At 38.9% G+C, this 25,438-nt stretch overlaps 1 pseudogene; it reads left to right on the forward strand.

Annotated features, from left to right (window-relative positions):
- Nucleotides 1–228: 228 nt before the first annotated feature.
- Nucleotides 229–20,927, forward strand: LOC149226928 (uncharacterized; annotated as a pseudogene).
- Nucleotides 20,928–25,438: the final 4,511 nt, after the last annotated feature.

Raw genomic sequence — 25,438 nt, forward strand, 5'->3', positions numbered from 1 at the left:
ATCATGGTCAAGTTGCTTGCTACCAATAAAGTGAAGAGATCACACCATCATTGCAACAATTACAAAGATAAAAATAACAATCGTAAGAAGATCTACTAAAATTATTCTTTGGGAAAGGAAGAGTTACCCAGAAAAATTTTGTTAGACCTCTATTCATTGAAGATGTAATGTGTGGCACTCTCCAAATGCCTTAAATTGTGTTGTCATTTGACATTGGAAATTACTCCAATGAGGTACAAATTCATCATGGTACAAAAAATGTATAAGCAGTGGAGTGAATTTATGGTTGCGTAAAATGACAATGGAAACCTTGGTCATGCTGACAGATTGGTAGAAAAGAGTCATGGTGATAGTGTTTTTAACATTTCACCAGAGTCACTTCTTTTTCATGAAACAAAACCTGTGAGAGGGCTCAATTTTCTTCCATAGTCTTCCAAATTATCTAGTAACAATGAAGTAGAGGTCCCAACCAATTGGTAGGAAAATTATTTTTATCATATGAAAGATCTGAAACTACTTTTACTCCAGCGAACTTCTTTTGAAAATGATTTAAGTCAATTATCGAAAAATCTTGTTTGACTTTGTTGGTGGGACTTCCCTTACTAATATACACCTTCAAATCTTCCACTAGGAAAATTGGAGCTTCTGGACCTTGGTAGAGGAAGGGTCATAACATTGTGGGATGAGGATAACTGCTGTCAACTTCCTCTAAAGTTGTGTGAGATCAAATTAACAAAATGAAACTAGATTCAAATGGATCCAAAAGAAATAGGCCAAATAAGGGTTCTTCTAAGGTAGTTTTGAAATGATCTAGACTTCTAACTACCCTTCCAGAAAATTTTCATGATCTACATTTTCTAGAACATCTAGATCTGACCAACTGCAGACATCTTCGATCATTTCCTAATAACTTCAAATGAATTAAACATTTGAGACATTTAGCTTTAAGCTTCTTCTCTAAGTTGAAGATGTCACCAGATTCATCCAATTAACTATTCCTAATAAAGTACCTAATGTTTGAAAGATGTAAAATCCTAAACATTGGATCCTTTATTCTTGGGTAGTCAACCAACCTAGAGCATTTGGATTTCAAAGGTTGTGATATTTTACGAGTGTTTCCTTACAACATCACCTCTTAGAGGCACCTTAAATGGCTCAACATTCCTAGCAAGGGATTGAAACAAATACTAGAATATAAGGGAGAACATATTGGTTTGAGACATCTTATTCTAGAATGCCCCAAGATAACCCAAATTCCAGATTCTCTTAGTAACCTAATTCATTTGAAACCTATCGATTTTAGATTAATTAGGCCACATCACATCCTTGAAAGTGTTGGACAACTTAAACTCTTGAAAAAATTGGGAATCAAATGTCATATACTCTCTTATTTAACTAATGCCATAAGACATCTCAATAATATTCAGAGTCTCTTTCTAGTGGGCTTTAAAGCACTTAAAAACCTGCTTCCCAGTTTTGAAAACCTTATGAAACTAGAAACCTTGGATATATATAATGTTCCAAATATTTGGATTACTCTTGGAATTTTAGATGGTTTGAAAAGTCTAGAGGTGTTATCTTTATACTGATGTAAATAAATAATTGAGGGGTTCATTATTTCACTGTGCCAAAAAGTAGAACCACTTGAAAGTTTGAGACTATGCAAAATGGAAGTGGAGAACTGCCTCAGAATTCTAGAGCATACTTGTTCAAGTCTTAAAACTCTGGAAGTCTACGCTTGTAAAAACCTAGTTTGAGCTGAAATTTGTTCCACCACCTTGACAGAAGTTAACCTCAAACATGTCCTCCAATTGAGGATAATTTTAGGGTTTTCTGCTGACATGAGGCTAACTAAACTATATCTTAGAAACTTCTAAGAGTTATTTGAGGTGACGAATTTGGGAGACTTACACTTCCTAGAAACTTTGGACATAAGTGGGTGTTTAAAGTTGTTCTCTGAAGAAGGCCTTCATCTGTTGAAGCAATAGAAGGTGATAGATATTTTTTCACCCATGAATCCCTTCAAAGGAATGTAAATGGTTATAGAGATTTCCCTCTCTAGGAGAACTTAGAATAAGTGTAAATTCATTTTTCCCAAATCTCGAGTGAAGGACTGAAGCGACACTTTACGGGAGGTTTCAGAATTGCTCCTTGCATGTAACCTCCAACTGCTAAAGATAGAGGACGCCAAAAGATGTTGTCACTTCCAGAGACAACCTTGGATTTCTCACAAGACTAGTGCCTGGAACATCTAGATTTGTGTGTATCATATGATTTTCAGGAAACTGGAGACATCACATACATTTTTGTACATATATATATATATATATATATATATATATATATATCTATACACAATAAACAACATGGGTTGGTTCATTCATCTAAAGACATAAGCCATGTATTTCTAGTATTTCTTCACATATACAACTCACATAAATATATGTATAAACTAGTGGAGGCCGAGTAGTTCAAGGACCTACAACTTAGTAAGCTTTGGCAGAGCAATGAAAGAAGATTAGGAAACACAATAACTCATCACATAGAGCTTGAAACATCAAGAATTCTACACTTATTTGAGTTAAAGATAGACATAATGGATGAAGGAGGATTGGGTGCGATGATTCATGGAGCGTAAATTTAAAGATATAATCTCAAAGATCCATACAAGCATGTGCATTAACGAGTTAATACAAATGAATATGTAAGAGCATATGAAACATTTCTAGTAGTGACAATAACATGAAATCAATGAGGAAACATGAACATAATGGAATTTAAGTAGAGAAGTAACATACTGTAGTACTCGAAGGAGGAATCACTACCATTTCATGGATATTCTAAAATATGCATATCATAAATTCATACTGTCTCGAAAATAACATGTCATTCTTCTTTAGGATTCAGAACCTATGTGAAGTGTTTCTTCCCACTATTTATCTGGAGAGGGGAGCATTGAACAATAATTACAAAAAAAATATCTTAGTTGAGCCTCAGCTGTCAGATAGACTAGCTGTCTTGGCCTAGGATGCCTTTGTGGCCCAAAAATGGCTACAAAATATTAATAGCTTCATTAAATTGTGACACATTACATGATAACAAAACAAGTCGATGACTAGATGAAATCACCAACAAAATATCTCCATGTTGATCCCTGGGATCTCCTTTCTTGAATCGCTCATTGCCTAGAGCTGGGAATAGTTCAATTGTGAGTTTTATGTCATGGTACAACAACAGGGGTCATCTTCATAGTACTTCATCTTCCCTCTGCATGGACCTCCATGTTGAATCATCAAGTCCTCTTGAGCTTCCATACATTCATTTACTCACAAAAGGCTTGGGCGTGGTACAGTCGAGTTCATTTACCTTGTCTGCATTGACCCTATTTTCTTGTCACTAGGAGATTTACAAGGTCAACCCATGGCAACTTCTGAATTCTCCGTGTCCTTAAATGTCTCAGTTTCCAATCCATTGCATCTTTAAAACCTTGTATTCCATTATCGGGCAGTTATTACCCCAGGACTTGTGACTTAAAAGACCTCACAAAATGGTGCATTCTGATCCCCTTTAGCCCCTTTTGCTTGGAGCCCCTTTTCCTTCATATGATTGGGGACTATAAGTAGTCGCTTAGTCCTTGGGCACTAGGGCCTTTGGGCTCCCTTTTGGGGGTCTTTTTCCTTTATTACATTTTCCAAGGCGCTCCCTAACATTTTACACTGTGGGCTCTCTTTCCCGGCATTTTCTTTATAATGGTCAGTTTAATATTGCCGATTGCCTATTTGTAACATGGCTATGGCCTCCGATGTGTGAGCATGCTAATACACGACCTTCGATATATTGGATCTATGAGATGCGATTCACTAATATGCCATTCTGCTATGAGTGTGATTTCCAATCTAGGATTTCCATGGACCTCCTATCTATGGTGTGGAATGCCCTTGATCCTTTCGATATGAGATTTGCGATATCGGTGATCGCTCCGCTACTGGTCCTCTGAAATTTGCGGTCAATGATATGCGGGATCGCTGGAACCTATGATAAGAATTGTATACTATGCCTTGGACAACCAATATTTGATATCGGTGATGGCTAGTTTTCTCTACCCTCCACTACTGCTACTTAGAAAATTTTCTTTTGCCTTCTAACTTTGAACGTAGAACCTTGATATGCTCTAACTTTTGATTCTGAGGTCAATATGGGGAGTTCTATATACCGTTGGAAAGATTCTTCAGGGAAATTTCCAATGGAGAGGGTCTGATTTAGTTTTGAATGTTTCTATGTCATTGGAGGCTAGCTCCAAACGTCTCTGTTCTTTTTCCCTCTTTGTACAACTATAACTCTAAATGTAGAAGGTGACAACATGACCTATCTCTTCACAATTATCAGAGAATAATAACTTACCTTCAGAGTCACATGGCCCCTCATCTAGGTCTTCTTCTTCACCATCCTTGGAGTGAAGATCAACAATTTTCTCACAGGAAGAAATATATTCAATATTTTGAGTATCTTTCCTTTTAGATGCCTGCTCCTTTTTCTTCCTTTTCTTCTTATCACTGGAAACTACATCTTCTGTTTCACTACTTGAGCAACAAGTTTCTTCATCCTTGAGCTATGTAGCTTTCTCCTCCATATAGACATTGAAATCTATCCAAAATTTCCTTTGCTGACTCACAATGCCTCACTTTCTCGACTTCTGGCTGAGACAACCCTTTCATGATGATTTCCTTGGCTTATGTATTGAAATTATTACTCTCTCCATATATCACAGATAACCAAATGTCTTCATTGACTACCATCAAGTAGGCTTCCATTCTAATCTTCCAGAGCTCATAGTTTGATCCATTTAAAAATGGAACTCCTTCTGTTGTTATCCAAACTTGATTAGCCATTGTTTCCCTTTGATCTATCTTCTATAGATTAAGCTATTCCTGAAGGAACCTTGCTTTGATACCAATTGTTGGAAATAATGTTAATACTAAAAGGGGGGTGAATCAGTATTAATGCTAATTTTAACTTTTATGCCAATTTATCTTTACTCATTCAAATTTGGCATCCATTATATGAGAGAAACCATTAACAAACCATAACAATAATCATATCAACCAATACATGCATACACATCATGAAAAACAAACACATGAGACATAAAGGTTTAATGTGGAAACCCTTTTGGGAAAAATCCACCAAAGCTTGTTGTTGTTATTGATGTAAAAATTAGAGCACCTAGTCTATTACATCAATACGTTTTTGAGCCACCACTCATAGGAAGCACCAACTCCTTTTGTAGACACCTAATCAACATACCAGAAGCACCATATGAAGCACTAAATTTATGGATTTGTTGCAAGAACCAACTTGTAGCTCCTTGGATTTATGCAATCACCCACCCCCAAGCCTTCTCAAAAACCCATTAGAGATGGAAGCACCAACTTCCTGTATGTAGGCTCCAACCCACACTCAAAAGATAACTTATTGCTCACTATAATTGGCAGCCTCTCTCCTTGATATCAACTATGTTCTCCTCGGCAACCCTTTGGCCCACACAACACTCTGTCCTCTGCACACTTTTCAACATCCCATTTCTCTTCTCGACAATCTACACTAATACAAATCACTCTCTGCACTCTTCCCACTCTACAAAAACATACTCACACGAGCTCTCTCCTCTCGGACTTCTCGTTCTACTCAAGCACACATGGCCTCTTCTTAGTAGTGCATTCACACACAGATATATCCACATAGCTCACTCTCCATAGAATATACTCTGCTCTTGGCCTTCTACTATAAAAAATATACATTCAACACTCGACCTTCTTGTTTTTCTCTGGCACTTTTAGCCTCTTTCCTCTACATAGGCACTCTTAGCCTTTTCTTTGAAGAATAAGTTCAGGCGGCCTCACACAACAACAAACTCAACTCTCGACCTTCTTATGTTCCAACAGGCTCTCTTGGCCTCTCACAAAGAATCATAGGCTCTCTCAAGGTCTCTTTCCTATGCATAGGCACTCTCAAACTCTCTCTGCAGCACTGGTGGACTTGGCCTCTCCTCAGCAGTGTACACACACCCACAAAGCTCTCCACATAGCTCTGTAGCAACAATGTTGCTTCCCCCAATATGTTCTTTTGCAATCACAGGTTTTGTTTCACTAAAACATAGTGATTGATGTTGTCTCTATCAACCATCACTCTTCCATTCACACTGTTCGAGTGTACTTCTTCATGGATTCTCCATCTTACTCTTGCAAATCTTGCTTGAATTTTTTCGATGTAGCATTAAATCAAAGAATGTGTTTCATTCACTCACCCATTATCACTACATTAAACATGAGGATGGGCGCATGAATGTTCCTATGCTAAGACATAAGTACTCAGTCAACCTGCACACTCCAACAAGGCTCTTGTTATTTCTATGAACAAATACCCTGTACTTGAGGTCTCGATATTCATTCAATTTCTTGTAACATGGAAGAACATTCAAGGATGGCTTGTCTCAGCTCATGACAAACTCCTTTTAATCATCCTACACAATCATGGTCCTTATTTTCATCTGTTGGGTCCCTATAATACTAGTGATTACCCCATTACTATTGTAGTTGTACCCCTTATTAATATTGCTGTGCCCCTATTATCCCCATATTTTTATTACTATGCCCCATAGAATCCCTCTATTGTTATTTTTGTGGCTTTATATTATTATTGTTTGGTCGGCTGGGTTATATTGTGACTCCTTATACTCCTATATATAGAAAGGAGGTTTTGTCATTTGAATCATCCAAGAATTGTTCATTTATGTAATGTAAAGGAAGTTGCCCCCTCGAAGAGGCTGAATTCTAAGGCGTTGATCTATCTTTTCTATCTTTTTCTTGAGCTGGTTTCATAACATTTGGTATCAGAGCTTTGGATTCTAGGGTTTCGCTGCTCCAAACAGGTCATTGTTGAATTTTCGCTAGAACTTTTTTTCTACGATGTTTCAGAAGCTAAAAAAAAAACCCATTTGAGAAGACATCGTGCTGAATCTCGGATCCAAATTTTAGATCTTTTTGTGCTATATTTGCGGAGATATGATCTGAGGAAGTTGGTATTTTTGCAGACTCTTGAATTACATTCCAAATAGGTGACCTGGTGAAAATCGTCATAACTTTCTCTCTGAGCATCGGATTGAAATTTCATAAGAAGATACAAAAAGAGGACGGACTGTAGTTTCTCGTATATCTTTTTCAGAGCCAGAGGTCGAAACAGGGACATGTGGCACGTCTTACAAGTTCGCTCTATTGAACTAGTCTATAATCAGGTCACTGTGGGAGATTTGACATAACTCTTTCTTGGAGAATCCAATTGGGATCAGACTGGTGGCATTGGAAAGAGGACATAGAGGGATACTACAGGTCACAATTTTAGAACTGGATGATCAGAAATTACAAAGATACATTAGAGGCAATATCGAGCTCCTACAAAGTGAAAAAAGGTGTGTAGATTTTTTTAAAATTTTGCTTAAGCTTGGTCTGAAAAATTATTTTGAAGGAATTCAAAGGGCCATAGTAGAGCATTTTTATTGGTAACTGATGCCCAGAGGAAAGAAAATGCAAACACCTAGTAAGCAACCTGAAAGCAGTAGCATGACTCATGAAGAAGAGGAAGAAATGCTACATGATATATCAAAATTACAAGACCAAGTGCAATGTCAGTCTCACAAAAGCTAACAGAAGCTAAGATAAATGGCATGGAATCTAAGATAAAGGGTGTGGAAGCTAAGATGAATGGCATGGAAGCTAAGATGGACAATTGGAAGACAGATTTAAAGACAAACATGGAAGAATTGAAGATAAATATGAATAAGTTGCTACAAGAAATGGTCGCTAATGGTGAAAGGGTAGTAAAGGAAACTCATGATGAGAACAAAAGAAATGTTAATCATGATTCCATAGACCCTAATGTTGGATCGAAGACCCACCATATTCCAAAAATCGATATGAGGAAGTTTGATGGCAAGGATCCCGCAACATGGATATTACAGATGGAGCAATTTTTTGATCTCAATAATGTGCAAAACACACAAAAGGTACGTATTGCAACTTTATATTTGGAACCAAATCAGTTTGTATGGTATCAATGGCTTTGCTCTCGTAAACAAATTATTACTTGGGCAATTTTTACGGAAGAATTGACAGCACATTATGAGGATACAAAAAGCAACACTTTTTTTAGCCAATTGATAAGTCTCAAACAAAAGGGTTCAATAATGGAGCACATTGAGGAGTTCCAAAAATTGAACATAAGGGTAAAAAATATTCTAGAGGAGCATAGGATTGATGTGTTCATAGGGACTTTAAAGGATAATATCCAACATGATGTTCGCCTTTGGGAACCTGATTCATTAGAGAAGGCATTCAGGTTAGCAAGAAAAATGGAAAGCAAAATTATGGAAACCAGGAAGCACACCACTCACAACTATAAAGATGGAAGTGTTGTTGCCCCTAGTCTTCCACAACCTATAAGGTTGACACCACAACAATTGGAAGAAAAAAGAGCAAAAAGGCTTTGTTACAGTTGTGATAGCAAATACACTAAAGGTCATAAGTGTGCTGAGAAGAAATTATTCTACATAGACTATGAAGAGGAAGAAGAAAAGGAGCAAGAAAGGTCAAAAGAATAGGATATACTCCAAGAACAAAGCCTAGATAAACAAGAAATGAATCCGACCATATCTTGTAATGCATTGGTGGGAATTACCACTCCTCAAACCATCAAGATAGAAGGACAAATCAAGAAGAAAAAGGTAATAGTGTTGATTGATTCAGGAAGTACACACAATTTTATTCATTGTAAGGTAGCAAATGAATTGAATTGCTTCTTATATCTAGCACCAGAGTGTCAAGTGATGGTTGCAAATGGAGGAACAATAAATTGCTCAGGAAAGTGCCATAATATCAAGATATCCATGGGAGAATATGTATTGACTAGCCCAATGCTTTCCATTCCAATGGGAGGTGCTGATGTTGTACTAGGAGTCCAATGGCTACAATCCTTGGGTACAATAGCTTTTAATTTTCAAGAACTTTTCATGAAATTTTCTATTGAAGGAAAGGAAGTTGAATTAAGGGGTATTGTAGGTAAACTGGGAAAGATAATAAGCTCTAATGGTATGACAAAGCTTCTAAAAAAGGAACAAAGAGGTGTAATTGCACAATTATGTTCGCTAGATGTTTCCACATTGGAATCATCTATTTCTCCAGATCTCCAAAAAGTCTTGGACAATCATTCCAAGGTATTTGAGACTCCCAAATGTCTCCCACCTATTCGTGATCATGATCATGCTATTCATCTGATTCTAGGAAGTGTTCTCCAAACATCAGGCCGTACAGATATCCCTATGCCCAAAAGAGTGAAATTGAACGTATGGTTGCAGAAATGCTAGAGGCTGGTATAATTCAACCGAGTCAAAGTTCTTTCTCTGCTCCAGTAGTATTGGTGCACAAGAAGGATGGATCATGGTGCGTGTGTCTGGATTATAGGGCACTCAACAAGCTCACTATTAAAGATAAGTTTCCCATTCCTGTCATTGATGAATTACTAGATGAATTGCATGGATCAATTTACTTCACCAAGTTGGATCTTCGTTCAGGATATCATCAAATTAGAATGAAGATTGAAGACATTCTGAAAACAGCATTTAGAACTCATGAGGGTCATTATGAATTTTTGGTCATGCCTTTTGGCCTTACCAATGCACCTTCAACATTTCAAGGTTTGATGAATTCAATTTTCAAACCATTCCTTAGAAAATTTGTGTTAGTATTTTTTGATGATATACTAATCTACAGCAAGTCTTGGAAGGATCATGTTGAACATGTTGACAAGGTGCTACAACTATTGGAGGAGAAACAATTATATGCAAAAAGATCCAAATGTTTCTTTGGAGTAGAAGAGGTGGAATATCTAGGTCATATTGTATCTCATGAAGGAGTTAAGGTAGACCCTAGCAAAATTAAAGCCATTAAGGAATGGAAAATTCCCACATCCATAAAGCATATGCGAAGATTTCTCGAGTTGACAGGGTATTATCGCAAGTTTGTTAAGAATTATGGGAGAATAGCAACACCTCTAACAACATTATTGAAGAAAGATGCATTTTCATGGACTCCAGAAGCAACAAAGGCATTCAAACATCTTAAAGAGGCAATGTGCCAAGCACCGGTCTTAGCTACACCGGACTTCACAAAAACCTTTATTGTGGAATGTGATGCTTCAGGAAATGGAATTGGTGCTGTTTTAATGCAAGATGAAAGACCCATTGCTTTTGAAAGTCGTCCAATCAAGGGAAAGTTTTTACACAAAGCTATTTATGAGAAGGAAATGTTGGAAATACTCCATGCACTTAAGAAATGGCGACCCTACCTAATGGGAAGTCACTTCAAGGTAAAAACGGATCATGATAGCCTTAAATACTTTTTAGAACAAAGATTATCCTCTGAAGAGCAACACAAGTGGGTCACAAAGATGTTGGGTTATGACTTTGAAATCATCTACAAAAAAGGGAAGCAAAATGTGGTGGCAGATGCACTCTCAAGAAAGGATGAGGATGTGGAAGCATTGTTGTGCGCCATTTCTATTATCCAACCAGATTGGATAAACAGGGCAAGGGAGGAATGGAGGAATGACGAAGAAATGTGGGCACTTATTCAAAAGTTACAACAAGATTCCAGTATGTCTGATACATTTAGTGGGAAAAATGATTCATTATGGTACAAAGATCGCTTATACCTCTAAGAATTCCCAGCTAAAACAAAAGATTCTTATGGAATTGCACACTTCTCCCTTAGGAGGGCACTCAGGATTTTTAAAAAATTACCACAGGGTTAAGAAGGAATTTTTTTGGGATGGCCTTAAATCAGATATTCAAAAGTTTGTGGCGGAATGTTTGGTTTTCCAACAAAATAAAGTTGAAACAATTAAGACACCGGGTCTATTACAACCTTTATCCATTCCAAGCCAATGTTGGGAGGAGGTTTCAATGGATTTTATCACAGGTTTACCCAAGTCTGAGGGAAAGAGTGTCATCATGGTGGTAGTTGACAGACTTACAAAGTATGCACACTTTTTTGCATTATCACATCCATTTAAAGCCAGTATAGTTTCTACTGCATTTATGGAAACAATTCAAAAGCTACATGGAAACCCAAAGATTATTGTAAGTGACAGAGATCCCATTTTCACTGGAAATTTTTGGACAGAATTATTTTCTTGTCTTGGTACTCAATTAGCTCATAGCTCACCTTATCATCCTCAATCTGATGGGAAAACTGAGATAGTAAACAAATGTTTGGAATGATATCTTCGTTGCTTTGTATCTGATAAACATACACAATGGGTCAAATGGTTTCCTTTGGCTAAATGGTGGTATAACACTTCCTTCGATACAACAACAAAAATGACCCCATTTATGGCACTTTATGAGTATCAGCCACCATCCATCACATCATATTTAAGAGAAAATTCTAAGGTTCAAGCAGTGGAACATCACATCGAACATCAACAACAAGTCCTCCAACTCTTAAAGGATAACCTCATGTTGGCACAGAATAGAATGAAACAACAGGCAGATCAACATCGTAGCGAAAGAAGTTTTGATGTAGGTGATTGGGTATTCCTATGGCTACAACCATATAAGCAAATGTCCCTCAAGCAAGCTAAGAAGGATAATAAATTATCACCAAAGTATTATGGTCCATACAAGGTGTTGCAAAAGATTGGTACTATGGCATACAAATTGGAGCTCCCTACAGCTTCTCGATTGCACCCAGTTTTCCATGTTTCATGTTTAAAGAAGGTTATAGGCGACAGGCTCCCAGTTCAAACAATATTGCCAGAACTTGACGAGGAAGGAAAAATTATATTGGAACCGAAAGCAGTCACAAAAACAAGCACTCGACATCTACGAAATCGATCAATTTCGGAGTATCTTATCAAGTGGAAGAACTTATCCGTTGAAGATTCCACATGGGAGGATGAGAATTTTATATAGAAGCATCCAGAACTTCTCAAGCGTTGAGGACAACACTTTTTTGAAGGAGAGGGGCATGTTGGGTCCCTATAATACTAGTGATTACCCCATTACTATTGTAGTTGTACCGATTATTAATATTGCTGTGCCCCTATTATCCCCATATTGTTATTACTGTGCCCCATAGAATCCCTCTATTGTTATTTTTGTGGCTTTATATTATTATTGTTAGGTCAGCTGGGTTATATTGTGACTCCTTATACTCCTATATATAGAAAGGAGGTTTTGTCATTTGAATCATCCAAGAATTGTTCATTTATGTAATGTAAAGGAAGTTGCCCCCTCGAAGAGGCTGAATTATAAGGCGTTGATCTATCTTTTCTATCTTTTTCTTGAGCTGGTTTCATAACATCATCTCATCAATAAGATCTTCTACACCCAACTATCTTTTCCATTAATTCCTTGTAGTGTGTAAGAAAGCTCAAGTATGGTTGTTATGGAGTCAACTACTGCTTCTGCAAATCATGGTCCTCTATATCTCTGTCTCCTTCCTACAAAAGTTTCCATTGAGTTCATTAAACCATCTGTGAAATAGTGGTCCTATCTATTCTTTGAGCTAGGAGTTTCTGCAATCGCCATTATTCCAGTGACTAACTTCTCTTTAACTCTTTTAGCTTTCGACTCATTCATATTTCATACTCCTCTATGATGCAATTTTAGAGCCCTATATCTCATAACTTTATTAAGGATATTTTACGAAATTGTGAGATTATGATTGGCCTTTAGCCCCTTTTGCTTCACCCCTTATTGTTTTACACCATAGGACTGGGTGTTGTGACCAACAACTTCATACACCTCTATATTTTAGTTTCGGAGCTCCACATATCATAACTTTATTAAGGTGATGTTATGAAATCACAGTATTATAATTGGCCTTTAGCCCCTTTTTCTTCACCTCTTATTGATTTACTCCATAGGACTAGGTGCTGTGGCTAGTGGCATAACACTTAGGTGCTAAGCCCTTCAGGATTCTACCAGGGGCCTATCCCCTTGTGTACTTTCTCTCCACCCTTGGCTCTTTGGGCTACACAACCAAATGCCTATCAACATTGGAGCTCCCTAGTATCGAAACATTATTAAAATTTCATTTATAGCGGAGTTCTGAAGTCTCCGACCTCCGAAATACCCATGTGGCGTCTCAATAGCACTTAGTTGTTAATCCTTTCATTACTCCCATGTTTTTTTGGCTTCCACAACCAAGTTCCAATCAACACCAGAGCTCCTTGTATTAGAAGTTTCTCAAAAGTAATTACAACGGAGTTACGAAATCCCCAACCTTCAATATGCTTCGAGGATGACATCATGCTATTGTCATCAACCCCACATGGTGTCGTCTTAGTGGTGACATGTGTCACCATGATTTGACATCCACGTGTCCTTTGTAAAACCACGTCATGCGGATGTCATCAGTCACTGTGAGCTCCTAAGGGCTAATCGACCGCTGCCATGTGTCCTATTCGAGGAGAGAGAAAGGGTCCATCGGTCCTTGGTTTTGCAAATGATTTCCTTTGTAATCTCTGTTCCCCACAACCCTCGGCACTTTCAAAAGAATTCAATTTATAAGGATTTATGAAATTCTGAAACTCCAAAGTTTCGAAGTTCTGACCTTGCTTGGTTCCGAGGTTTCGAGGTTCCAAAGTTCTGAACCTCGGAGGCTTTGATATTCAGACCTTTCGACGACCTGAGCCTCCTTCCTAAATTCAGGTTCCAATATTCAATATGCTTCCAATATTCGACTTGCTTCGATATTCAACCTGGTTTTGATATTTGACCTGCTCTGATTTTTCAACCTTCCAATGTCCCGAGCCTTCGATTCCTTGAGGTCCCAAAGTTCTGAAATTTTGGAAATTTTGGGTTCGAAATTTGGCCTGCTTCCAATTGACTGAGATCCTCCGAAATTCAACCTGCTCACCACGTTCTGAGGTTTTGAAATTTGACCTCGAACTGTGTTACAATGAGGCTCAAGGGCCTCTTTATTATTGAACAATAAGGCAATTCCCTAAACAATGAAAAACCTACCCCCAAGAAATGGAACACCAAGCATTTGTGGAACCCGTTGGGGTTAGTTGGGCAACCAACTTCTTGGTGTTGTAACTTGGTCATATGATCTCTATTTGGCACATATGATACCACGTTGAAAATATATCTCCAAGTACTATAGTATGTTGCAGAACTTAAAAAAAATGCCGTTTAGGGGGTCAAAACAACTCTTGAAGTTCAAGACCCAAAAAAGTGCTAAAAATAGTAAATGTTGCTAATATCAAGGAAACATATAAAACTGACTGGAGGACTAGGTGGAATAGGTGGGTTTCCACCAATATTCACCTAGATCAGTCCTCCCCCCTTAGGAAGAAATGGTCCCCATTGCATGAAAAGCCTCCATGAGGTGAGGAAATTTCTGTTGAACTTGGTCCCTAGTGAACCACTTGCCCTAGTGAAGGATTTTGCTTGATTTGTTAACTCGATATAGCTAGATCCTAAGCTAACGAGTGTTCTTGATCTGTGTGTCCATGATCTTATAAGTTGTGGCCCATTTGATGTAGCTTGGGTTGAGCTCTATGGGTGTCAGTTGCTCAACAACGTCAGATGTGTCCAACAATGGGGGAAAGTATGGTCGCATCCTGTCTACATTGAATACTGGGTGCTGACCAAGGAACGATGGAATTATGAACTTGAATTCATTGTCCCCTATTGATCCAAGTGGATATTGGTGGCCACTTTCCTATTCCACCTAGACCCCCCAGTCAGTTTCATTTGTTTCCTTATTCACTTCAACATTTACTATTTTTAGCAGTTTTTGTGGGTCTTGAACTTCCGGAGCAGTTTTGACCCCCTAAACAACGTTTTTTTGTGGTCCGAGGTAGGCTCATAGCCATAGGAAAGGTCTTATGGTGAAACATGTAGTACTTGGTTATACCTTTCCAACAAGGTATCATACGTGCCAAACGGAGATAATATGAGAAAGTTACGACCCTGGGAAGTTGGCTGCCCAACTAACCCCAATGGGGCCCACAAACTCTTGGTGTTACGTCTCTTGGGGTTATGGTTTTGGTTGTTTATGGTTTTCTCATGTTTTCCAATAATAAATATTTCCTCAAGCCTCATTGTAACATAGTTCAGAGGCATGTAGCTGCCACATCTCTTCTCAGAAATAAGCTACCATCGCTCGAGCTATCTTATTTCCATTCTGTTTGTAAGCATAGTTCAATATTTTGCTATTAATGAAATGAAGTGTTTTTCTATTTCATCTCTGTCTTATGATTATGTCTGTAAGTTGTTGCATTCCTGTTTAAGTTCAGATCATCTATAGCCTTGGTGATGGTGTACGACCCATATTGGAGTGAGCAAAATTTGCGGTCGGGCCCAACGAGGTTCTCCTTCTACAAATGTAATTAAACTTTGTCACCCATATGGAACATGTGTGGCACTTGATGATGATCATAACGATGCTTGTACTTAACATTGGCTCTATCCAATATGTCATGGACCTATTGGTGGATGTGTTGAATGTGCTTAATGAAATTTTTAGCCCTGTCATCTTTGGCCTGTACATGAGTCGAATCTTCCTAAGTAGCTGCAAATGGTATGACCACATCAATAGGACATAGTGGATTGAATCCAAACCCCACCTAAAAAGGGTTGTGTCTAGTTGAGCTATGGAGAGATCTGTTGCAACTATGTTGGACATAGGGGAGGCTTTCATCCTGTTGGGGAATTCTTTTTTGAATTTTGAAAGTTCTGAAGGTATGAAGAGGGAAAAATAGGTGGCGGTAGCAATGGTCAAGTTGCGGAGAAGATAGATGGGAAAGGAAGCAAGACCATGCAGTCATGGGGTAGTTGTGGCAAGGTGTCAAGAACAAGAAGAAACACCGAACAAGAAGGGGGACATGAAGCAGTCGAGGGGATAGACATATGAACAAAACTGGCAGTTCGAGCAATGGAGGAGTAGATAAAAGGAGAAAACAACACGAAGAAGTGGTTGGTATCTGAGGGAGTCCAGGGGCACAGAAGAACCTGATACACGGAATATAGTAGTGGCAGGAAGACCAGAGCTGGGCTTGGTCTGAGATTTAGAGAATTATGTGGTCACTCTATTTTATGTATTTTCTCATGGCATTCTATCAAATGTATGTTATAATGAATCTTCCGTTGGGTTAATATGAATGAGTATATGGACCAGTTGCATAGTATTATTTGTGTGTATTTTTGTGATTTATGGGCCTTCTCAAAAGTTTTTAATGTTGAGGGTCTTTCCTCATATGAATTACTTTAATCAACTGAGCAACAATTTTGTCAGGGTTTTTGTAAAGCACCAGGGGAAGGTCGTGGTGAACACTACTTGAGCTTTGAGGATTCTATTGCTGAACTCTAGTTGATGTGTCATCCTCAGTGAACAATCTTCTCATCACATCGCACTTCTCACCTTCTATATCCTCTTCATAGTTGTCGTGAGTGCTTCCTTCTAGAATCTTACCTGCAACCTGTAAGGGAGAGTCCCTGTCATTCTCTTGGCTCCTATTTGTCGAGTCAACATCCCTTTCTTGTTCGGCGTCTTTCTCCATACGTCTTTTCTTCAGCGCTTGTACCTCTCTTTCCTATCACTTCTATGCTAGTAGCGCTCTCCTTTGTTCCCTAATATCTCTAGCTCTCTTCGATCCTTCTATGTCCATTCCTTCAGTAGCATCTACATTTCCTCAAATGGTAGCATTCTCCCCTTAGGCCCTTCCCCTAGTACTGGGGTTTTACCCTACCATAGTTCCTCTGGGTAAAGGTAACAATCCTTCTTCCACCATCAACATCTTAATCCATAAGGGAACTTCGTTCACTAGTTTCCCTCTTAACCTCGATCTGAACACTGTGTTTGCCTTTGAAAAGGACTGATAGTTTTCTTCTACGAATTCGACTAGGTACCCTTCTACAGTAGTCTATACCCAAAAGTCTAATGCCTTCATCAGCTCACTATCCAAGTGTCAAAGTGTTGTGAGGTCTAAGGGAACCTAGTTGCGATGATTTTGTGTAGCTCCTTCTGGATGACTCTTTAATTTTAGCCTCCTCAACCAGTTATACAAGTCTTCTAGAAACTTACACCAGAAGATCTTGTACTGATCACTCACATCCTATGAGTACCAAATCTCTCTGCTCACTTTAGAAATCAGTTGGATTCGACATGTAGCCTGCTCTAATATGAACCAATCTACTCAGTTATCCCACTAATCATGAATCTACTTCTTAAATATTCATGACACCATATTCCAAACTAGTTCTTGTGATTTCAGGTCCTAGAAACGGAACCATTTGTTGGCACAAAAATGTCGTCAGGGAAAGATTTGGGTTCAGGCACAAGGGGCCAACAAGATTCTGTTGTAGTCTAGGAGAATGTCAGCATTTTCACCCTACCCCAAGGGATAAGGAGTCTCGCTCGAGGCGTGTCGTGACCAGAAATAAGAAGGGTTTAGAAGGATATCAAGGATGACCCAACCATTACTCTATGTACATCTTAAAGAATACATTCAATAACAGTGTTAGTAATTTGGGGTTACAAGGATCTCAATAACCTAGAAACCAAGGATTTCTGCTCTTATCACACACCCGAATCAACATGGCAAGGTCCTTTACCAGATATCCTCAGTTTGCTGGTAGAGGGAATGAAGACGTAGAACAACATTGGTATCTATGTGAAGCTATATGGCGAGCACGCCAAACACCAGATAATGTAAAGTCAATTGAGTTCCAGACCACATTAAGAGAAAGAGCTTTAATATGGTTTATCAAATGGGAAGAACAGAACTAGAATCCTTCAGTGGATGATATTAAGAGAGGCTTTGTTCAATAATTCAAGGTGCCACAAACAGATCAGCAAGGATTATCCGAACTATGAGAGATCAAGAAAAAAGAAGGAGAGACTTCTTAGGAATTGATGCAAATGTTTAAATATGCTATTGGTAAGCTAAGTTATACCATAGATCATAATCATCAGAGGGATTGGTTCGTTAAAGTGCTCCTACCCCTTACAAGAACACTATTGACACAACAAAAGATTGAAACTCTCCAAGATGCCTTACAACAAGTGTTGTGCATAGAAGGATACCAACATGAATATTGAGGAGTGATGAGATCACAAGACCCATCGATCATGGGCCTCCAAAATCAAATCGCCAGTCTAACAGAGAAATTAAAGGACCTACAACCAATTTGACCAGTAAGACCCAATGCATGGTGTATTCACTACCTAGTGGAAGGCCATGTGGTGACTGAATGTCGAAGGATTAGAGGCACAAATAGTTCAGGGGGAATAGCAGGATCATCAAGGTCCCAACCAACAGCAGGAGTTGTGGCAGTGGGATCGCAAGGAGCTTTCCCAGGTCGAAACATGCAATACTACTGTGAAATTTGTAGGAACTATGGACATTTTCCGCGGGTATGTCCAATACTACAAAAGTATTCCAATGTACCTAACAATAGTTAAATTGAATTCTACGCATCCACAATGCACCACACTAACCAATGCTGAGCATTAGACGCCTTGGTAGAGTGGCTAGATAGGTCCACCTTTAGAATCAATGAATCAGGTTGTGGGGACGAGGAGGAGGTATGAGAGGTGGAAGAACAGGGGGTATAGGACCTGTAAGGTGTTCGAATTGTGATTAGAAGGGACATGTTGCTAGAGACTGTCCACTCCCAAGAAGGCATTGGTGCTCATAGTTTAAGGTCAATGCACATGCCATGGAGGATTGTCCCGAGCTGATTGAAAAATGGGAAGAAAGAACCAGACAGATGGGGACTAATTTGATTATGCAAAACCATGAACCATTGAGACACTTCCAGTAACTAATATAAATATAGTTACCAGAGGGGGTAAGAAGACAAGGGATGTTGGGGTATGGTAGACCAACCTTCAATTGTTCGGGTAGCATCACCAAAGCAGTCATACAACCCCACCCAACAAAAACAATACTATCAGGAAGCAACCAAGTTATTTGATGGGTTAACAGAGATAAAAGGAGACAAGAAACAAGACTCACACATAGCCGGTAACACTCGACCAATCGAAGAATGGTTTAGGCTATTTTTGTAGATTGTTGATAATGAACAGATGCTAAAGGAGTTGTGTAGGAGTTTGAAAGTAGTATTTCCAGAGGACGAAGAAAAGGGGGAAACAATATCGGCAAACCTACCGGAAAGACATTCGAGAAGGGTACGACAGAACAAGAAGAGAAATGGTAGAGAATTACAAATTGATGCTCAAGTCACAGGATTCTAGATTAAGGATACAATGTTAGATCTGGGGTCAGATGTAAATATTCTACCCAGAAAGACATGGGAAGTGCTTGGGAATCCACAACTTAAATATTCACCAATACAATCGTGGATGGTGAATCAATATTTCATCTTGCCCATTGGAAGCTTGGAAGATGTAGAAGTGGATGTAGCAGGGGTAAAAACTTATACTGAATTTGAAGTAATAGATATAATGGGTGATAAGGACTCGTACCCAACACTTCTTGGTATCATTTGGGCATACGAGAACTATTCTATCATCGACCTGAAGAAAGAGTTGATTATCTTTGAAGTAGAAGGGATGTAGGTAATACAACTACTAGATCCATGTCAAGGACCAAGGTTCATCGAACCTGTGGATGATCGAGATGAGTTGGGAATGCTAGATCAACTATATAGGCTAATGATAGGAAAAATAGAATCCTACATAAATCCCATAGCAAGATGACCAGTCAGTTGGATGAGCATACAAAGTTCAGAAACTGGTTCAGAAGCTGCTTAGGATGCATGGCGACAAGGAGGATACGAGATTGATATCAGACACTGCGCCAAGATATGCAAAATAAATTGGATTGGGGCATAGGTAAGCGTTATCCTAATAGACACTTTTCTGAATAAAGTGGACAAAACCATAAGGGAAGATCACAAAGTATCGCTATTAGATATTGTGTTACAAGCCACCATGGCAAGGTGGTGGAAAGTGCATCGCAACACTTTGCGTGAATGGGAGACTATCAAGCGAGCCATGAGGGAGAGGTTTAGACAAGAAGGAGACCGACCGCATGACAAGGTGAAGTATAGAGGAAACTTAGATCCCAGAAAACATTTAGAGGACTGCACAAAGAAATGGGAAAAAGAGAAAGTACCGAAGGAACTCTAGGTGCATTTATTCATGCATACCTTAGGTACGATTCCACAAGCATGGTATATACAGGAGGAAATTCATAGACAGACAACAGACTAGGATATCACGGCTAACCAATTCAGCACTAGTTTCTTGTGCAAAGATAGTGATCAATGCATGAATGAAACCTTGTATGCCATTAAAAGGATCCTATTTACTCCGAGACAACTATGGGAAGGTTTTGTTGACGGGAAATTCCTACAGTATTTCTATGAAGCATGGTATCCAAAATATATGTCTTGTGGCAAAGTAAATGCAGATCCAGAGGAGGATGATCTAGAAGGACTTAGACACCTGACATTTCAAGAAACGGGAGGTAAACATGATATTCAAGAAAGCCCTTCAGGGGACACATCACACTTTCTCCCAATGAAATTGCGAAAGCGTAACATTGGCTCAGGGAATAAACCTAATATGGCATCCATCAAAGATTATTGGGACGAGAAGACAACTAAGGAAATTTTTGATCTGCTATGTGAATACGAAGACTTATTTCCAACCTCTACGACTGAATTAAAAGGAATAAAAGGGGATATCAGAGAGATGAAGATCATGCTGAAACCAGATGCACGTCCAGTGAAGAACATACCATACAGGCTAAACCCAAGAGTGAAAGAGAAGGTCAAGAAAGAGATTGACAAAATTTTAGAATCCAGACTCATATTCCCAGTGGACAAAGCATAATAGATTAGCTTGATTGTAATACAGAATAAAAAAGATGCCATGAAAATCAGAGTCTATGTAGATTATAGGAGCCTAAACAATGCATGTGTACATGATCCATTCCCAATGTCGTTTAGTGATGAAGTTCTAGATAATGTTGTGGGGAATGAAGCATATTCCTTCACCGATGGATTTTCAAGTTATCATTAGGTCCGTATAGCAGAAGAAGATAAGAAGAAAACAACATTCATGATAGAATGGGGGTCATATGCCTATCATGTAATGCCATTCGGTCTGAAGAACGTGCCAACAATTTTGAATTGTCATATCTTCCTTTAGAGATTATATTCACAGGTTCTTAGAAGTATACATGGATGACTGGACGATGTACAATTTTCTAAAGAAACACACCAGTCTGCTACGGGTCATGTTTGAAAGGTGCAGGCAGTTACAAATCTCCTTAAATCTCAAGAAATGCATCATTGAAGTTCCATTCAGAACATTACTGAGCCATATTGTTTGCAAAGATGGGGTGTGTGTAGATCCTGCAAAGGTTGTGATAATTGTAAATATGGAGTCACCAAATAACCTAAAGCAACTGTGATCAACACTGAGCCATGCAGGATATTACTGTCGATTTATTTGAAATTATGCCTCAATTAAGACTCCTATGGAGATGCTGCTGAAGAAGACAAAAGCTTTCAGGTGGACGGAGGCCTGTCTAGTAGCACTGAACAGATTAAAAGAAAAATTGGTAAGTTCCCCTATTCTTGTATACCCATATTGGAACAAGTAGTTTCACGTACATATTGATGCATCAGGAATAGGATTAGGAGCAATGTTGGCACAACCAGGTGAAAGAAACATGGATCACCCAATTTACTTCGCTAGTAGGAAACTGTCAACAACCGAGAAGAACTACACAACAACAAAGATGGAAGCACTGGAAATGGTTTACTCCCTACAAAAATTTAGACACTATTTGTTGGGAGCACCATTCAAGTTCTTCACGGACCACTCATCTTTAAAATATCTGGTGAACAAGCTAGTGTTGGAGGGTAGAATTTGTCGATGGTTACTACTGTTCCAAGAGTTCACATTCGAAGTGGTCATAAAGCTGGGAAGGTTAAATGTGGGGCCATACCATCTATCAAGGTTAGATTTAGGAGAAAATTAAGGACCATTAGATGACTAGTTACCAGATGCTGACTTGTTCCTAATAGAAGCCATTCTAGACTACTTAGAGGAGATTGTTGTATTACTAACAACAAGATACTGTCGAGAGTGATACATATCGATGCATATACGATACATAATAGTGAGAGCGAAAAATTATGAATTAATTGCAGGACACCTATACAAGCTGGGGCTTGATCAAGTTCTGCGACGTTGTCTCCTTCAATATGAAAGGAAGGAAGTGCTATGGGAGTGCCATGCTGGAGTTGTAGGAGGCCATGTCGGGGGAAAAGCTACCACAAGGAAAATATTGTAGGCTGGGTTGTGGTGGCCTACCATCCACAAGGATGCTAAAGAGTATGCAAAGAGTTGTAATGTTTGTCAGAGAGTTGGGAAGCCATCACATCAGGATGAACTGCCCTTAGATTTAGTTCACATGGTACAAATACTTGAGAAATTGGAAGTAGATTTCATAAGCTCTATCACGCCACCAACATGTCATTCCCATGCAAGATACATCATAACCGATACATAGTACCTTACTCGGTGGGCAGAGGCAACACCAGTCAAGGATTGTACAACTGATACTGCAACAAGATTCATCTTTGAGTGCATTATATCCAGATTTGGATGTGAAAAAAACCTAACCAGTGATCAAGGGATGCATTTCATTAATGAAACTGTCGCTTATCTCCTAAAGAAATTCATGGTCCAGTATCCCAAAAGCAGCCCATATCACCCGCAAGCCAATGGAACAGTTGAAGCCTTTAATAAAATAATCGAGAGGGGTATGAAAAAAATTGTGTCAGCGAACCGAGATGACTAGGATGAATGGGTACGAACAACATTATGGGTTTACAGAACGACAGTAAAAACACAACCAAACATCGTTCCAAATGGTATACGGTAGAGAAGTAGTAGTACCACATTATTCATTGTCTCAAGCATTTTATCTCTTAGACCACCAAAATGATAGATGATGCAACTTTGAAGGAGAGGATGGCACAATTGATGGAGTTGGATGAATCGAGGTTTTTAGCAGAGTTCCACCAATTAGTTGACCAAAGGAGATAGAAGGCTTGGCACGACAGACACATAAAAAAGAAAGCCTTCAAGTTAGGATATCATGCTCTACTATATGATAGTAAGTATCAAAAGTTTACAGGAAAACTAAAATGCATTGGTTGGGGCCATTCATAGTTGCAGAGATTAAAGATTCCGGGGTGGTGAAGCTAGTGCAACTGGATGGGATAATGTTTCCAGGATGGGTGAATGACGCACTCCTAAAGCCTTTCTACAAGTCCACAGTCGCGCCATCAAATTGAAGGGGTCTCAGAAATGAGCCCACAAGTAGGTTTTAGTCAATAATACATAGTCAGTCTATAATAAATTCATAGTGAGTCACATGAGTCAATAGCATATTCCTTTACAGTCCATGTCTTTTTCATTTTTCCAAAAATAAATAGCACATGTCAATTTGGTTGCGGAAATCATACCATGTCATCACAACCCACTTGTGGTCGAGGGGGGGTGGGGGGGGGATAGTCACACATTCCACGAGTCTTTTTTGTTGTACTACAAGTTTTTTCCATAATAAGTAAGAAATAATACACCTTTCAGACATAGTTCCATAAAATATTTTCCCGTTGGGGAATAAATCAGCTAATAATTACGCACCATTATGGAAACTTTATTAACAATGCGGCCCACTCTATCCTTTCCCATGATACATCATACCAGTTAGATCCAGGTCAGCAGATGGCAGCATAATACGGTTAAGCAACATAGGGAAAGTTTCCATATTAATTAGTTATCAAGTCTAGTCAGAAATGTCATGTCAAGTTTTGTCTACTTAATTTGCATGGTGATGCAGGGAGTTACATAATTTCAAACGCAGGTGACAGAAGAACTTCAAATTCGCTCTGAGAACCAGCAACAACATAAACACAGAGACTCTAAACCTCCAATACAGGTTGTCTACTAGAGGTGCACAAAGATGACAAAAGCAATTATCTCAGTCCCAGACGACCGACTGGATGAGAGAATTACAATGTTAGAAAATCTGTATAGAAAGCATGACAAATAAACATTAGTGGATAATGATCTCTCAGATTGTTTCCAATTTTTTCCATTGAAGCAATAAGTATATATGGAAGATGTGCCAAAAGGAGTTGGAACAATAACAACAAAGGTTAAAGAGGATTTCAAAGGCCTCCAACGATTAACTCTGATTAATCTTAGAAGCCTACCTTTCTTTAACACACAATTGGCAACGATGTAATGCACAAAGCTCCTAGCCAGTAGGATGCATGGGGGTATCTATGGCTTGACAAAGAATAACCAATTCATGTTGATGATATCCATCGATTGACAAGACTCTCTATGGAACAAAGTGAGCGAAGAAAGAAGGAAACAAGGATTACTATGAGAAATACAAGAGCAAGCATGAGGGTAGAGGCACGAAGATTGATCTTATCACCAAGGACGTAATATGATTCACTTGTTACATAATAGCAGGGAAAAAAATGAGGAATTTTTCCAAGAATGGATGTACCTTGGATGCAATATCGGTTGCGGAACACTATTGCCAAGGGGAGGTGCTTAACTAGTTGACCTTTGTACTGAATGAACTCTTTGAAGCATGTGAGGACATTTAAAAAAGAAGCACTAATTTCATATTTGGCTACATACTGATGGCTTTAAAAATGTGGAAATGGCGATTGTTGAGAGGAAGGGACATGATGAAATTAGAGATGACCAACCCATAGCACTCAGATATGAGCCATGGAGAGCTTCAGGGGATCCCAACAGTAAATAAATCAATGAGGCGACCTTTACCAAATGGTATGGGTTGATGATGATCACAATCTGGACGACATAAAGAGTACCTAGATAGCTCCTGGATGAGTTTTAACAAGATATCTAGTTTTGGGTTACCCATGGGCACACATACATCAGGCCGAGATGCATCCACCCAGAAACATTTCAGATGAGGCAACAAAGGTTTGTTTAATCAGAAGTAGAATTCCATAGCGAGGTTGGTTAGTGGTCAGGCGTTGTGTGCGAGATCACCAAAGGAAAATAGAAATATTTATTTAAAGGGATGAGGCTGCAACTGCTAACAGGAGAAGCAACAGGGAGCAACAGGAAGTGACAAGCAGAGGATGACTTGGAGCCGATGGTTCTTCAGATGGAGCAATGGATGTCTTCCCTCAAGAAAAAAATTGTGAACTTCACTGAACCCTTAGGTGAGGCAACACAATCTGTAAATTTTCAAGGTTTTACTCTGTTTAATCCGATAATAACCAATCCTATAGCTGCAACAATTCTGAATGTTGGCCCCCATGCACAATCAA

The sequence above is a fragment of the Pinus tabuliformis genome, chromosome J (genome assembly GCF_031772625.1).
Source record: "Pinus tabuliformis cultivar Carrire ecotype Pingquan chromosome J, CPIR1, whole genome shotgun sequence".
NCBI classification, from domain to species: domain Eukaryota; kingdom Viridiplantae; phylum Streptophyta; class Pinopsida; order Pinales; family Pinaceae; genus Pinus; species Pinus tabuliformis.